At 48.3% G+C, this 17,346-nt stretch overlaps 1 long non-coding RNA gene across 3 annotated transcripts in view; it reads right to left on the reverse strand.

The window, feature by feature from the left end:
- LOC102239645 overlaps positions 1–17,346 on the reverse strand; it is a 43,624-nt gene that overhangs the window by 7,239 nt on the left and 19,039 nt on the right. For 2 of the 3 annotated variants that reach the window (XR_001360674.1, XR_001360673.1), the window contains exon 2: positions 14,701–14,777. This is a non-coding gene — a long non-coding RNA (uncharacterized LOC102239645). Of the gene's footprint in view, positions 1–14,700; positions 14,778–15,288; positions 15,343–17,346 lie in introns of those variants that run through there. The other variant, XR_313169.2, reaches the window with a different exon arrangement.

The raw sequence follows: 17,346 nt of genomic DNA on the forward strand, positions 1-17,346 counted from the left end.
CTTCCCGTGCATTCGTTTCATCTTCACAGCAACCCTGCTTGTTATGTGCTGTTGTCCTTATTTAACAGGAAAAAGGAGAATACCGAGCAATTAAGCTCCTGTCGGGGCTCCAATCCCCGTCCTGGCACTTCTAGGATCTGGGCCCTTAGCAAGTAACTCAACCTCTCAGACCTTCAAACACTGTCTGTACAAACACCTATTCTTCAAATACTTTTTCAGCGTCTCTGTCAGGGAACATGCGGGGGATGCAGCCATGAGCAAGACAGGCAAGAGGTTGCCTTCGTGCAGTTTACAGGGAATGGGGGAAGACGGACAGCTGACCAATGAATAGAATACGTGTCAGATGACGCTGTGTGCTTCGGAGAAAGTAAAAGGGGGCGCTTCCAGAGGCTGTAAGTTTAGAGCAATCAATCAAGGAAGGCTTCGTGAGAAAGTGACACTGCACCAGAGACGCGAAGGAAGCGACAGGTGCCGATTCCTGGGAAGATCTTCCAGGAGGGCGGGGCATGTGCAAAGGCCCTAAGGCAGCCCCCCCACTCCAGCCCCAGCACGTCTGAGAGGCAGCACTGGAGAGGGCAGAGGGCAGCCTTTAGAAGTGAAGAGAGTGGGAGCAGGTGGAGGGCAAGATAGTGGCCACCAGAGGGCTCTGCTCGTATTTAAAACTGAACACTGTCAAGACTATACACAGCAGAGGGGCAAGGCTGAGGCAAGAAACCAGAGAAGATGCTAATGAATGACTCAGGTGACACTTGGTAGCTTGTGTCGGGCAGGGGCAGGTATGGTGAAACGTGGTCAGAGACTGAGTGCACGCTGAAGGCAGAGTCAGCCTGAGTTACCAGCAGGCTGGAACTGGAGTGTGAAAAAGGAAGACAGACTGAGGCTCTGTGTGCTGAGCACATGGAAGCCTGGAGGTGCCATTCAGGGAGCCAGGGAAGATGCAAGGGGGGCGGGGTGGGAAGCATGGACACGTCAGGTGTGAGATCCTATTGGACGTCCTGAGCTGAGCAGCCAACACTGAGCAGGCAGTTGGAAGAATGAGTTGGTTCAGGGAGATGGCTGGGCTGCAGGCAGGAACGCCTCGAGGCCGGTAAGTGAGTGCAGACAGAGAAAGGGGCTGAGAACCAAGCCCTGGTGCAATCTAATTTTTAGATCTGGGGAAGCGAAGAGGAGTCAGGAAAAGAGGCTAAAAAGATGTGAACGGAAGAAGGAGCTGCCCATTGGACATGGCCACGTGCGGGTGATGGGTGGCTTGAGGGAACAGCTTGGTGGAGAGGAGGGAGGGGAAGATGTGAGTAGGTCTTAGAGTGGGAAGGAGCAGAGAGAATGGAGACCACAAGCAGGCAACTCCTCTCAAGACAGGACTCGGAGGCTGAGAGTCTACGCGGAAATCCCAGTTCTGCCATCTATCAGCCCTGTGACCTTGGGCAAGTTACTTCATCTTTCTGTGCCTCAGATTTCTCATCTGAGAAATGGGGACAATAATCATACCTAGTGAAATGATACATGAGAATAACCCGAGCAATTAAGCTCCTGTCGGGGCTCCAATCCCCGTCCTGGCACTTCTAGGATCTGGGCCCTGAGCAAGTAACTCAACCTCTCAGACCTTCAAACACTGTCTGTACAAACACCTATTCTTCAAATACTTTTCCAGCATCTACTCTATGTCAGGGAACATGCTGGGGATGCAGCCATGAGCAAGACAGGCAAGAGGCTGCCTTCGTGCAGTTTACAGGGAATGGGGGAAGACGGACAGCTGACCAATGAATAGAATACGTGTCAGATGACGCTGTGTGCTTCGGAGAAAGTAAAAGGGGGCGCTTCCAGAGGCTGTAAGTTTAGAGCAATCAATCAAGGAAGGCTTCGTGAGAAAGTGACACTGCACCAGAGACGCGAAGGAAGCGACAGGTGCCGATTCCTGGGAAGATCTTCCAGGAGGGCGGGGCATGTGCAAAGGCCCTAAGGCAGCCCCCCCACTCCAGCCCCAGCACGTCTGAGAGGCAGCACTGGAGAGGGCAGAGGGCAGCCTTTAGAAGTGAAGAGAGTGGGAGCAGGTGGAGGGCAAGATGGTGGCCACCAGAGGGCTCTGCTCGTATCTAAAACTGAACACTGTCAAGACTATACATGTCAGAGGGGCCAGGCTGAGGCAAGAAATCAGAGAAGATGCTAATGAATGACTCAGGTGACACTTGGTAGCTTGTGTCGGGCAGGGGCAGGTATGGTGAAACGTGGTCAGAGACTGAGTGCACGCTGAAGGCAGAGTCAGCCTGAGTTACCAGCAGGCTGGAACTGGAGTGTGAAAAAGGAAGACAGACTGAGGCTCTGTGTGCTGAGCACATGGAAGCCTGGAGGTGCCATTCAGGGAGCCAGGGAAGATGCAAGGGGGCGGGGTGGGAAGCATGGACACATCAGGTGTGAGATCCTATTGGACGTCCTGAGCTGAGCAGCCAACACTGAGCAGGCAGTTGGAAGAATGAGTTGGTTCAGGGAGATGGCTGGGCTGCAGGCAGGAACGCCTCGAGGCCGGTAAGTGAGTGCAGACAGAGAAAGGGGCTGAGAACCAAGCCCTGGTGCAATCTAATTTTTAGATCTGGGGAAGCGAAGAGGAGTCAGGAAAAGAGGCTAAAAAGATGTGAACGGAAGAAGGAGCTGCCCATTGGACATGGCCACGTGCGGGTGATGGGTGGCTTGAGGGAACAGCTTGGTGGAGAGGAGGGAGGGGAAGATGTGAGTAGGTCTTAGAGTGGGAAGGAGCAGAGAGAATGGAGACCACAAGCAGGCAACTCCTCTCAAGACAGGACTCGGAGGCTGAGAGTCTACGCGGAAATCCCAGTTCTGCCATCTATCAGCCCTGTGACCTTGGGCAAGTTACTTCATCTTTCTGTGCCTCAGATTTCTCATCTGAGAAATGGGGACAATAATCATACCTAGTGAAATGATACATGAGAATAACACCTGGTATATACAAAATACTATGTGTTAGTTGCCATCATCGCCCATCACCATCACCATTATAGTCACACGTCACTTCATGATGGGAATATGTTCTGAGAAATGTGCCCTTGTGTGAGCACCATACAGTGCACTTACACACCTAGATGGTGTAGCCCACTACACACCTAGGCTCTATGGCAGTGATGGCGAACCTTTCGAGCTCGGCGTGTCAGCATTTTGAAAAACCCCAACTTAACTCTGGTGCCGTGTCACATATAGAAATTTTTCGATATTTGCAACCATAGTAAAACAAAGACATATTTTTGATATTTATTTTATATATTTAAATGCCATTTAACAAAGAAAAATCAACCAAAAAAATGAGTTCATGTGTCACCTCTGACACGCGTGTCATGGGTTCGCCATCACTGCTCTATGGTGTAGCCCACTGCTCCTAGGCTACAGCCCTGTGCAGCATGTTACTGTGCTGAACACTGTAAGCAATTGCAACGCATTGCACAGCGTTACAAAGGCTATGACATCACCAGGCAACATAAATTTTTCAGCTCCATTATAATATATGGGACCACCGTTGTACATGTGGTCCGTCACTGATTGAAACATTATTGGGTAATGCATCACACTATTATAAAAATAGGCTCAGACATAGAACATGAGGACAAGTGTTTTGTGTGTTTGGGCGGTTACAGAATGTGTGCATTGGAGGGAAAACGGACCAGGAGAAGGAAGTGATGGGGAGAGAAGCACCAGCTGGGACCGGCCCTGCACTGGGGCCCGACGTGGAGGCAGGAGTTTGTGCAAGTTCTCAGAGGTTCGCAGGGAAATGGGAAGAGTGTCATCAACTAAGGATGCAGGTGGAGGGAGGAGAAGTCTAAGAGAGAGAAGCTATTAAATAGCTGTCCAGGAGAGGAGAACAAATCCATTAGAGGACGACTGTGTCACCCCAGCAGTAACCCCAGGACCACAGCCCACCTGTGGTCAGCGGCACAGATCTCACAGGGAGGTGAGGCAGGTGCAGGTGCAGGGCTGGGGGCTGGGGATGTCGGATTTAACTAGTGCAGGGGTTCCGTCAGGCCCGGATGACAAAGTGAGAGAAACACAATGTGAGGATTGCATGAGGTCACAAAAGAAAAGTGCCTGGCACAGGACCGGGGCTCTGAAGCCCAGCTGTTGCCCCAGAGCTTACGTGTCCCGTCCCAGGAATCCCCTCCCCCCACAGCCACCTTCCCATCCCCAACACACACAGGGACTTCAGGATCTGAAAACTCTGCGGGACTCTCAATTCTGCTCTTTCCACCCCTCCCTTTTCAGTTCCAGTTACTGTCACATTTCTCAGGCCAAGATGTGACGAGATGACACCTCTCCTGCTTGTCTCGGAGAACAAAGAAGCCGTGTGAGTGCAGGCTGGTCCCCACTCCACGCTCCTTCCAAGAACCCGGGCAGAGGAGGCTCTTCCAACCTCCAGGAAACCCTGCTTTCCAGGGACCTGCCCTGAAATTGCACAGAGTCCCGAGGTGCTCAACCACCAGCTCCTCGCACTGAAGAACGGTGGGGACGCAGACAGAGCAGGGCCTTTGATAGGTCTTGTTATTTAACCCCAACAGCCTACTGCTCTTCTTTATAGAGGCGTTTTAGAGTTAAATGAATAGTGATCCAACCCCCAGCACAGCAACTTCATTTTAATTAGTTGACCTGAAGCAAGTCCAACCATGGACAGGACAAAGATGACGACTAAACAGAAATGAAGCAACTTGAAATTCCTGTAAGAGGGTCCAAAACAGTGGCTTTTTAAATAGTTATAATGCACAGATAAAGTTAACAGTAGCACACACCACACAAACCGAAACCCATGTTTTACCAAGGTAATATGCAAGCTGATGATGCGCAACACTCCAATCATCTTTTCTATTTTGTTTTATTTCACTAGGAAAAAAATTGCCAGTTGCAATCGACTAAAAGAGATTTCACAATCTGTTGATGGGCTGTGACCTGCAGTTGATAAATACTGGGTTAAGAAGACTTACCCCCAAGAAGGGCTACTAAATGGTTAAGTCATGTTCCCAGAAAAAAAAACTGTAGAAACACTCAGTCACAAGATCTGCATACCAAAAGGAACATTAATCACATGCAGAAGAAGTGCTCGGATTAGGTATGCTCAGAAGACAAGGTGAACAAAGTGGGCAGAAGTTACAGGGAGCGAGACTGGACTGCTTTTGGGGTAAGGAGCTCCCCGTCTCTAGGAGAAACCAAGAGACTAATGGGATGCTGTAAAAGGGATTCAGGAATCAGAGGGAAGAGGTGGACCCAAGAGTTACTGAAGATTCTTTCCACACTAAAAGAGATTTCACAATCAGTTGATGGGCTGTGACCTGCAGTTGATAAATACTGGGTTAAGAAGACTTACCCCCATGAAGGGCTACTAAATGGTTAAGTCATGTTCTCAGAAAAAAAAAAACTGTATAAACACTCAGTCACAAGGTCTGCATACCAAAAAGAACATTAATCACATGCGGAAGAAGTGCTCGGATTAGGTATGCTCAGAAGACAAGGTGAACAAAGGGGGCAGAAGTTACAGGGAGCGAGACTGGACTGCTTTTTGGGTAGGGAGCTCCCCATCTCTAGGAGAAACCAAGAGACTAATGGGATGCTGTAAAAGGGATTCAGGAATCAGCGGAAAAAGATGGACCCAAGAGTTACTGAAGACTCTTTCCACTCTCACGTCTTCTCTACCTTGATGAATAACAGGCTGTTATGAGGATGAAATGGAAAGAATGTGTGTGAAAGCTCTCAGAGAAGTCACAAGCTTTTCTAAGGACTGGCATTCCTTAAATGGCAATCCTTTATCCAAACCTGTAGGTTCCTTCAAGTTCACCTGCTATTCAGTTAGGTATTTAAGACAGCAGGTACTGAAAGTAAGCGTGGTTAATTTAGCACGTCGTTAACAACAGCTCAACTCTGTGACAGCTCAAGACCAAGACAGGGTTGGGTGGCGATCTGGTGAAAACATGCACACTAGGCAACTGTATGTGCTGGTTTTCTTAAGGTGATGCTGTGCTAACTTTTCCATCTCAAATATGGCAGAAGTGAGTGAACACTCATCCCTGGAGGCCAGGTCTGAAGCAGATTCACTGCAAGAATAAAATTTCATTTGCCTCCTCTTTTATCTTAAAAACGTCAAGCAATGGCACAGAACATTAGCCCTTGTTTGCTTTCCGTGTGATTGGCACCGTGACAGAGGCTGCGCGGCTCTCACTGAATGCTGACAACATGGTCCCCATGCCGCAGGCTCTGCTGCGTCACAGGCTCCCAGCTTAAAGGGCAAGAAACGAGGACCGCAAAGCAAGTGAGTGGTGGGACAGATTCAAGCCCAGAAGTCTGGTTCCAGAGCCCTGCTCTTAGCCACCAAGTTTTGTCGGATTCCCCTCTAACAAACACTCACATTTATTTTAATATTCTCTAAGTCAGTGATGGCGAACCTTTTGAGCTCGGCGTGTCAGCATTTTGAAAAACCCTAACTTAACTCTGGTGCCGTGTCACATATAGAAATGTTTTGATATTTGCAACCATAGTAAAACAAAGACTTATATTTTTGATATTTATTTTATATATTTAAGTGCCATTTAACAAAGAAAAATCAACCAAAAAAATGAGTTCGCATGTCACCTCTGACACGCATGTCATCACTGCTCTGTTATTTCCCCCAAATCGCTGGGTGAAACGCGACCCTGGAGGAAGATGCGCATACGGTGCATACGGGGCTCTGCCTGCATACGGTGGGCATCCCGGGTGCAGAGACCCACTGCTCTCCCAGGCCCCACCGCCTGTCCTCGCTGCTGTGGCCAGGCCTGAGCTGACGGCCCCTGTGCTCCCAGACACGTACCTCCGTCCTCATGTTCTATTTGGCAGGGTCTTCATTAAAAACCAAGATATCACAAGCGGCGGCTGTTTATGGCATCTTTAAAATGAAAAATTCAGCTCTAAGCCCAATTACAGCAAGTTAATTACAGAGCCTGGCGGATGGCAGACATACGGAGAAAGAGTAAGTTAATGGCTGAATCATCAAACACAAGCCACCTCACGCACTCAAGGACATACATCTGGGCCTTCACAAACAAGGAAGCTGGGGGCACCCCCATCGAGCGAGGGTCAGTCGCAGAAAGAGGCGGGCACGCTCACTCATCCATTCATTTATTCAACAATGCTGGGACTAGCTCATCACACAGTCATTCACACGCCAATTCATTCATTCAGTCACCCACAGAGCGCCAACCACATGCCAGGCACAGACAAAACTGCAGTGAATATGCAGACTGACCAACCGACGGCTCCATCAGATCAGTCACTGATTCAGCAAATAAAGGACAACCGCGATGCGTGAGGACTGTCCTGGCAGTGGGGATGGAATACTGAACAACACAGAGTCCCTGCTCTGAAGGAACACGCGTGCTAGCAGAGGGAGACGGGCAGAGACAAATAAATATGTAGTATGTCAAGGAGTGAAGTGTTGTGAAGAAACACAAAGCAGCATAAGGTGACTGTAATACAGAGAGTGTTACAAGAGACCACATCTCTGATTAGAGAGCAGAGGCCGGAAGGAAAGGCAGGAGGAAGCCTGGAGCAGACGAGGGGAAGAAGGGCCCTCGGCCGACTGGGACATGCTGCTCATGTCCAGCGAGTGAGAGAAGAGCAGAGGAGGCCAGGAGATCCATCCGAAAAGGACTCTACAGTCCACCGGCGAATGTCTCAAAGCTTCCACCATAGGCCTTGACTGCTGCCAAAATTAAAATATTGTGCAAAAAGCAGACAGTAAACTGAGCTGCTATCAAATCCGAATTTACACAGCAGCTTGTCTCTGTTCTCGAGTCTCCACAGGGTGGATTTTGGGGGAAGGGAAGGAGAAGCACCCCATCAGACAATGCACTTGGCCGTTGAAATTGAGTCTGTCACTGAGTGGTAAGTATGTGGCTTTTATTTCAATGCCACCTCTTTTTGCTGAAATGTAAGCTGGTTTACCAAACGGAACAAACATACAGATGGTTTGGGCAAAGGGCACAGAACAAGAAGGCTTTTGACCACTGAAGACAAGGTCGACTGATTCTGCCAGGCCCAGGGAGTCCCCAGGTCAACAATGAACTAGGTCCCGGAAGACCACTGCTGCTGCTAAGGCAAACCCAGTCACGCAATGGCCCCTTTGAGAGGGGGTCTCCGAGCCACCTTCAACTCCGCCTTCCACCACTACCCCTGCCACCCCTCCACTTACCCACCACAGCCCCATTCTAGGGGCTGTATTCTCCCTCGGTACTGATTCCAGATTCCACATCCCACGCCACCTCCCGATGAAATAAATGCTGCAGACACACATGCACTCCGAACTCCAAGCCTGCATGCTCTCCCTGCCCTCAATGAGGTCCTCAATGTCTCTCCCCACATAGCCTCCTGCCTCCAACCTCCTGACTCCTCAATCTTCAGACGGAACGACTCCACTTAAACCCTCTGTGATCTTAGCCCTCTAACTAAGAAGCCTTCAGTGGCCCCCAGTGCCAACAACAGTGCAGACTTGGCCTGGCCTTCCAGGCCCCGTGTGCCAAGCCCAGCCCTGTCAAGCAGTTGGACTTCTGCATGTAGAGGTAGAACAAGTCAACATGTGCCTATGGCCACGTCTCTTCATCTTGGCTGGCTTTATGTATTCACACCACTGAGAAAACTCCCCTGGTCCCCTCAGTCAAAATTAATTGCCTGTTTGCCCTCTTATGCCTTTAAAATAGGCCCTTCATCTGTTCTGCCTGTTTAAAGAGTTGATCACCTTTTGCCCAACTTCCCCACTAGTATTTGCTGAATGACATAAGCCTGTTCCTCTTACTAATGTTTGGGCATTTCCCAGACGCTTCCCCTCTCCCGTATTCCCTACATCAAACTGTTCCCCAAGTCCTCCAGTCCCTTATCCTAAACATCTTCCAAACATATCCTCTCAGCCCCATCCCCACCACCCCTAGGTCAGGCCCTCATCTTAGTTCATGAGGATTCTGTAACAGCCTCCCCACCTTACCTTTCCACTTTCTTGAGCCCTAAATAATACAAACATTTCTCTTTTTCTTAATGTTTTTTATTAGTTTTAGAGAGAGAAGAAGGGAGAGAGAGAGAGAAACATGGATCGGCTGCCTCTTGCACAACCCCTACCGGGAATAGAGCCAACAATCCAGGCACGTGCCCTGACTGGAAATTGAACTGGCAACCTTCTGGTGCATGGGATGACGCTCAACCGGCCAGGCAGTACAAGCATTTCTAAATCCTTCTAGAATCACTGCCCATGAAGGCAGGGCAAAGGATACTACAACCTGTTCATTCCACACACTTTGCCTTACCCACACAACCCCTACCGGGGATAAAGCCAACAATCCAGGCACGTGCCCTGACTGGAAATTGAACTGGCAACCTTCTGGTGCATGGGATGACGCTCAACCGGCCAGGCAGTACAAGCATTTCTAAATCCTTCTAGAATCACTGCCCATGAAGGCAGGGCAAAGGATACTACAACCTGTTCATTCCACACACTTTGCCTTACCCACAAAACAGAATGTGGTAACCATCGTGAGGAATCGCTGTAGAGATGGATGCAGGAGATGTATACATTTTCTCTAGCAAAGGGGTAGAGATGACTCATTTAAACCTCATATGTGTTTAAAGTCTAGTTATTGGAACTTCTTAAGTGAAAACATATCCCTGTTGTAAATATCTTCACACTTCCAGGTTAACAACCAACCAAACCATGCTAAACTGATCATTAGAAAGCCAAGCTAACAGTTACTGACAATTAAATATCTGGATTCTTAGCAATAAAAAATTGTCACAAATTCAAGATGGCATTAGAGCACTGTTTCTGATCCCCAGGAACCCCAAGGGCCTGTGCTCCATAGGACCCTGAAACACACACTGCTGAGCCAGGCGAGGCAGCTGAACTCCCAGTGAAATATGGAACACGGTCATCCATACACTCCAACAGGGCAGTCATTTATCACCAATCACATTTCAGGAACTTGTAATAACGTCTCTGTAATTACTGGTAGGTGGCCCGCAGTCATACCTTGAACCTGGAAGTCTGTGGAATTTTGAGTCTCACACCCATAGAAACTGATAAAAGAACTTGCGTGTCAGAATCAGATCACCATTCTCCTGCCATTTGGGAGAAGCCTTAAAAGTAGAGACCGAGCCTACAGGACCCCTGCCGTAAAAGACAAATCAGATCCAGTGACGACCCAGGGGAACATTTCACAGGGGCGTTCGCTGGACCATCTGGCTCTGCCTGCCCTCCAGCCCCCACCCCACCCCACCTTCCGTGGTGTGGTCACAGCAGCCCTCCAGGCAGCAATCTAGGCACAGCACGCTCCTGCTGACTCCCAGCCTCTGTCCGTGTAGCTCTCTGAAATGCCCTGTTCTACCTCTTTCTCCCAGTCACTCCTTCCACTTAGCAAGCTCTTCATTCAAGACCTATCTCAAAGGTCACATGCCTTAGAAGCATTTCATGACTTCCCACTCCCCAAAGTGAGTGAAGTTCCATCCCTCTGCTCTATGGCTAACTCCACCACAGTGCGTGTCACGCTGTATTAAAAGATCACCCTGCCTGGTATTCCCACTACAGTCTCGGCTTGTAACTCATCAGAGTGACCCACCAAACCGGTAGTCATCCCTCTGCTCTATGACTAACTCCACCACAGTGCGTGTCACGCTGTATTAAGATCACCCTGCCTGGTATTCCCACTACAGTCTTGGCTTGTAACTCATCAGAGTGACCCACCAAACCGGTAGCATAAAAAGTTTCTAATTCAAGGTCATAGAAAAGTTGTCTTACTTTGAGGCCGTCAAAAATAAAGCTGAAAACTCAGTATTCCCATTCATTACCTTGAATGAAAGGCCTGAGGAGAATGGGAAGCATCACTCAACTAAGAACTTCTGTTTCAGGTGTGTATTTGTGTATACATCGCTCCACAAACACACAAAAGAATAGCTCAAGAGTAAATAAGGAAAGCAAATAGGTTTCAGGATAGGAGATATGTGTCTAAAAAGGAAAGCTGTGTACTAATATTTAGTGTGTTTCTTATTTCCCCTGTTGAAATCGGTCTTTTCTTCTACCAGCCTGGAGCAAGTTTTATTCATGATTGCCTAAGCTAAAATACTGCACACATTTTTATATCAAAATATTTCGTGGAGAGTGCTACTTGGAAAGTCGCAAGGGTGTTATAATTTTAGTTGATTACATATTGGTTATTCACTTATTCATGATCCAAATGAAATAGTGGTCCACCTTTGTGTTGTAAGAGTTGATATTCTGGGGTTTGGAGGAAGAAATCACTCCCTGTACTATTTCCCAGGACACAACATCCATTCTAAGTATACCTTCGTGAGCAGTTATTCTACTGCATTTGGAAAATGAAAGCCATTGCTATCTGCCCAGGAAGTCCACAGTGAAAGGGAGAAAATCTTACAAGCCACTTCAGTGTGATGTCAACAGTGCTGTGGGACCTCCAGCCAGGTTTGGGCCCCAGACGGTGCCGTCTCTCCATGGGCCATGCTGAGAGTAGGGGATTTGTCCAAGAGCAGGAGGTGGTCACTACCAGGGTTAACAAAGGGGGTGAAATGATGTGCCAAGTACTTGTAGAGATCTCTCTGGGTCCAAAGTGCTGAACGGAATGGAGGGAAAGAGGAAGCAGGGCAGCCAGCTCAGAGGCCTTTGTGGTCACCGAGGCAATGACTCTGTCGGACTTGGGAGGTCGATGTGGAGGGCAGCAGACGCATTTCAGAAGCATCCCTAGGACTTGGTGATTTGGAGGAAGAGAAGGGTGAGTGACTCCCCAGTTTCTGGCTTGAAAAAACAAGTTAACAGCTGTGCACCTTAATGAGATTGGGGGTGGGGGGTGTCTGGAAAGAGGTTGTGGTAGGAGGAACCAAGAGTAAATATTTAGACCAGCCGTGGGCAAACTACGGCCCACAGGCCGGATCCGGCCCGTTTGAAATGAATAAAACTAAAAAAAAAAAAAAGACCGTAGCCTTTTATGTAATGATGTTTACTTTGAATTTATATTAGTTCACACAAACACTCCATCCATGCTTTTGTTCCGGCCCTCCGGTCCAGTTTAAGAACCCATTGTGGCCCTCGAGTCAAAAAGTTTGCCCACCCCTGATTTAGACTCATTAAGCTTGAGATGCCCATGAGATATATAAGTTTTCTAACTGATATAAAAGGTATAAAAGTGCTACATACTACAGAGGTGACATGTGGAGGGGTGGATTCCTGGGGCCATTCTTACTGGTGGCCCTTCCTGACCTCCTCTCATGGTGTTCCAATGTCCACCTGTATGCCAGCCAAGGGGAGGTACACATGAGGAGCATATGGGACCAAACTCAACCAGGACACGCGCAGGCCGCCTCTATGATGGCCCTCAGTAGTAATGCAGATACCAGCTTTGGGGCTAAGAAACAATAGAAACAATAACTTTTCACAGTAAAATGCTATTTGCATCACACCGCAATTGCAAATAAAAAATGTAAGCTATTTTCTTCAATTACAAGCATCATAATAGGTTTGCTGATTTCTTGATACTGATGTTTTTAAGTAGCGCCAGTAGGTTCTTGGTATCTAGTCCTGCACCCTGATAAGTACACCATTTCAAGTACCACCCTGTTTGGGGGTTCCAAGTTAGAGTCTCCCCTAGGAAAATCTAAGGTGGCATCAGATGCAGAGGGAGGTCTCTCTCCACAAAAAGCCCAGAGAAGGCGGCCTGTTGTAGGAAAACAATGACTCACTGCAATCCCATGCTGCTCTCAGTTAATACGCCTCCTTCTGTACCAGAGCCTGTCTCCTATCATGACAAAGCCTAGTTTCCAATTCCCCCATCAGAGGACAAACCAAAATGTCATTCGACAATCTGCTTTCTAATTAAACGTTGAGCCATTTTTATAAAGTCACAATTAACTAAACAATCCCACATGGCCATAGAGCAGTGAGCTGCCGCCTTGATTGATGGGACCATTTGCAATGACTGAAAGGAGAAGGGAGGGAAAGAACATCATGAGATACAGCCAGATTAAGCTGATCAAGCCTCTCTTAGCGTCTTCCCGTTCACTCATAGAGTAACACAGGGCAGCATTAACGTAAATTCATTAAGCTTCCTGCGTTTCAGTGAGCCCTACCAAAAATAAAACTTACCAGACTGACTAGAAGGTCTTGGGAGCAAGATATCCACAGACGTCTACTTTCTCAAGAAAGCAGCCTGGCTGGGGTTCGGGGCGACACCAGGGTCAGACTGCATCTCCCAACAGATCCAGGCTCCCCTCCCCAAAAGGAACAGTGAGGGTGAGTAAGAGACAGGTGAGAGACAGAGTCAGGTTCTGTGACGGCAGCGGGGGCTTCCACGGAGAAGGACCAAGATGGTAAGATGGTGCAGAGGACAGAAATACCCAACTCCATTCACACTGATGACGTGACCTCACGTAAGACACTGAGCTGCTGAGTCCGTTTCCTGCCTGAACACGAGAAGTGACCATTTGTCCTGCCTGCTGGCTAGGACTGGTGGGAAAAGATCCGGTGATGTGTGTAGAAGCCCCTGTAAAAGGGGAAGAACTCTACAGCTATGAGAGACAACCGCTGGTTACTGTTAGGTAGGAAAGGCTGGGACAAGTCCTCAAAGACGATGGTAACCGAGAAAACTAGTAGAATTGGTAAGGAATGTCTCTGGGACACTTAACAAGCGCAGTAAACAGTCTGAAATTAGGAAACTGCTGACACATTCATTTATGCAAAAATGTTCGGAGCAAGGAAGTGGGTTAAAATGCAATCGTCCATTGATTAAAGCAGCTTGAAGAGCATACGGATGGATGGATGCCGGCAGATAAGAGGACCAAACCCCAACCTCGCGCAAGGCCCATTCACCACCAGCTACAGGGAGGTGGAGGCAGGCGGGGAGCCAGGCTCCTGCGGTCACTGGTTTCCTGACCTGCCTGTCACCTCCCTTCCCTTCCAGCTGCTGGATTATGGCTCTGAACATGGGCTCAAATTGCCCGTGAAAAAGAAAAATCAGATACAAAAGCTTTCCTCTGAGCTTCATTTCACCAATAGTCAAAACACAAAGGAAAACTAGAGAAGATTAGCAATTTCTGATGAAAGTTCAAAGAACAGAACCAACGTGAGAACGAGTGGAGAGGTGGAGGTACAAAGGGAGCCCACACAGGAGCTGACAGTCTAGCTGGCAGGAGGCCGATTCACTGTTTGCTCAATAAACGTTTATGGAGCATCTACTACGTCCCAGGCACAATTCAGGTCTGCCCCCGAGGAGCTCACTGGAAAAACACACAAACAGGCAACTATAATCAAGTTGGAAATGCCAGGATGGGGAGGTCACAGAGGAGGAGCCCCCACACTCAGCACAGCTGTGGGAGAAGAGCAGTCAGAGGAGGGGCACAAAGAAAACGTGAGGCCATACAATACATGTCGGTAAGAAGGAGACAATATTATGGTGTTTCAAAGGCAGGAGGAATCACTGCCAGCAGGAAGGAACCAAAGAGCCTTCATTTCCAGGGAGGTAGCATTTGAGAAAGGCCCTGAGGGATGGAGGGACGTGCCAGGCAGAGAGGAGGGGTGAAATATGACATCCAGAATCAGGCATGTCTGAGGAATGACTGGGATAGGATTCCCTCCCCACACGTGTGTTTCCCTGAGAAGAGAACCTGAGTAGATATGAATTTACGTCTCCTTACCTTTTCTTCAACTTCAAGAATTGCTGTTTCAGTAGTTTCAGCAAACCGATTTCCAGCAGAGGTGACTTGAGTTATTCCTGTTGAGAAATCAGAAGAGGTTTAATAGGTTTGGAGGGCTACCCTTCCACACACCCTATTTTTGGGACATCCCCCAAGTCCGTTCTGAGAGGGCGATCACATGGCTCCCCTCCCCCAATTGATCGAGTTGGGGGATGGACATATCACCATCAGCCGCACTGCCCCCTTCCCTTTTTTGAGAATAAAGACTTGCAAACTTAGGCACACAGCAGTGAGCCCTGATTCAGGGAAACAGACATGACACACACACACACACACACACACACACACACCCTTTGAGAATAAAGACTTGCAAACTTAGGCACACAGTAGTGAGCCCTGATTCAGGGAAACAGACACGCCACGCCACACACACACACACACACACACACACACACACACACACACACACGAGATGAGCAGGACCGCGCAGTCCTGAGTAAGAGGGGCCTTCCTGCTCCAGCTCCCAGCAGGTGGTCAAGCTTTGCTCTCTACAACTCCCAACATTCCTACAACAAACCCTCTACTAACCTAAGCTGGTGCCACGGCATCGCTTTTCCCTGCAACCAAAAATCACTGATTTAAAAACAAGAGATCCAGGGTTCAGACTAGAAAAAGAAAAAAAAAGTAGAGGGTTAAGAAAAAAGGCTTCTGAAACAAAGCCTTGGAAAAAATAAAAGATGAGAGAGTGACCCGGGCCTCTGAATTACTGTCCCTTGATATCTGACAGGAAAGAAAGAGGCCCAGAGAACAGACCCAATAAATAATTCATAAAATCCCAGCAGTGTTTAATATTAAGATGGAAGCCCAGATACTGGAGAAAAGGGACTCCTAATATGGGCGTTATCCATAACAAAACAAAATAAATAAAAATTTCATTGAAAACACAAAAAGGTGACTGAAAAGTGCCCACAGTAAGCAAGGAATAATTGAGTAACTATACAATGCCCATTGTTACTAAAATAAGAAGTGTAATAACCCAGTCTTGATTCATTGTGCTGCCCTTTTTTTTCTTTGTCTTAAATAATGAGTATTTTATTTGCTCATGGTTTAGTAGGTCAGCAATGAGTGCTGGGCTCAGCAGGTTGGTTTTTCTTCTGCTCTTGCCTAGTTACAATCACCTGGTGATTCAACTGTGCTGGATGGTAAACCAGATACTGGTGTCTGGTACTAGCTGTTTGTGTTGCCTTTAGAGTCTATTTTAGTAAATGTGAACATTTCTTTCCTGAGATCTTTAAAGATTTATCTCCTTGCTATAGTTTTCCATCAGCACTTGAGTTAGTCAACCATGAACTGACCTTACTATAGGGCTTCAAGAATCTAACCTCTTCGAGTCCCCTCCTGTACTGGAGTGATGATTTTGGTCAAGTTCAGGGATTAAGGTGTGTGAAAGGGAAGGGTGGGGGGCAGAGCTGGAAAGGAGAAGGTTCTCCAGGGGGCCCTAAATGCCAAGTTAAGTTGGATGGACGTTATTCAAGCAGCCTAATAGTCAAGATGACTGTAGTTCAATCCCACACTCACTACATGATAACTACCATTCAGGAAATGTAGAAAGTTAAAATTGGACTGCAGACAGAAAATAACACCCAAACCACAGGACTAAAGCAGTCAAATGAAAATTAAGTGGACAGCAAGCAATGACCTTTACCCTTGACAGGATCCTTCGCCTGCTGCTGTTGGCTCATTAGCTGCAGCAGAGGCTTTGCAAGTTTCCCCTGGTTCCTGGGCCTTCTAAGAGGCTCCCTGGAGCATCTGCTCTCACTTGGCAGGGTACAGAACAGTGACAGGGACACCAGCTGGCCTACAGAACAGGCAGCAGGACCGCTCTCCTGTCTGCTCACCCCAGACCCGGCCCCAGGAGGCTGGTGCCACATCCCATCTATCCACTGCAAGCAGCAGAGGCACCATGCTCTAATCTCAGTCCTACCACTTCCTCTCTGGGCCTCATTCATAAAACGAAGGAGACCGGTGGTACTCCAAGGGTGGTCTGCAAACCAGTGCCACTCTCCAACTCTGCTGCTGGTTCACAAGTACAGAAACGGAGAGCCTTCGAAGCTTTTATAGCATACTAGAGGCCTGGTGCAAGAAATTTGTGCACTCTGGGGCGGAGGGGGGGGGTCCCTTAGCCTGGCCTGCACCCTCTCGCAGTCTGGGAGCCCTTGGGGGATGTCTGACTGTCGGCTCCCTCTGAGGAGCGGGCCTAAGCTGTCTGTCGGACATCCTTAACGCTGCCATGGAAGCGGGAGAGGCTCCCGCCACCATCACTGCGCTCGCCAACCATCAGCCCGGCTTCTGGCTGAGCAGCGCTCCCCCTGTGGGAGTGCACTGACCACCAGGGGGCAGCTCCTGAATTAAGCGTCTGCCCCCTGATGGTCATTGTGCATCACAGCAACCAGTCATTCCACCATTCGATTGATTTGCCTATTAGCCTTTTAGTATATAGGATGATGTTGCTACACAGCCAAGTACACAATCAGTGGAACTGTCTTATTAAATGGAGCACAGACTGGTATATGGGTTCCCTGCAGTTGCTGTAATAAAGTACCACAGACTGAGTGGTGTAAACCAATATCAATGTAGCCTCTCACA

This window comes from Myotis brandtii, unplaced genomic scaffold (assembly GCF_000412655.1).
Source record: "Myotis brandtii unplaced genomic scaffold, ASM41265v1 scaffold1229, whole genome shotgun sequence".
Classification (NCBI taxonomy): domain Eukaryota; kingdom Metazoa; phylum Chordata; class Mammalia; order Chiroptera; family Vespertilionidae; genus Myotis; species Myotis brandtii.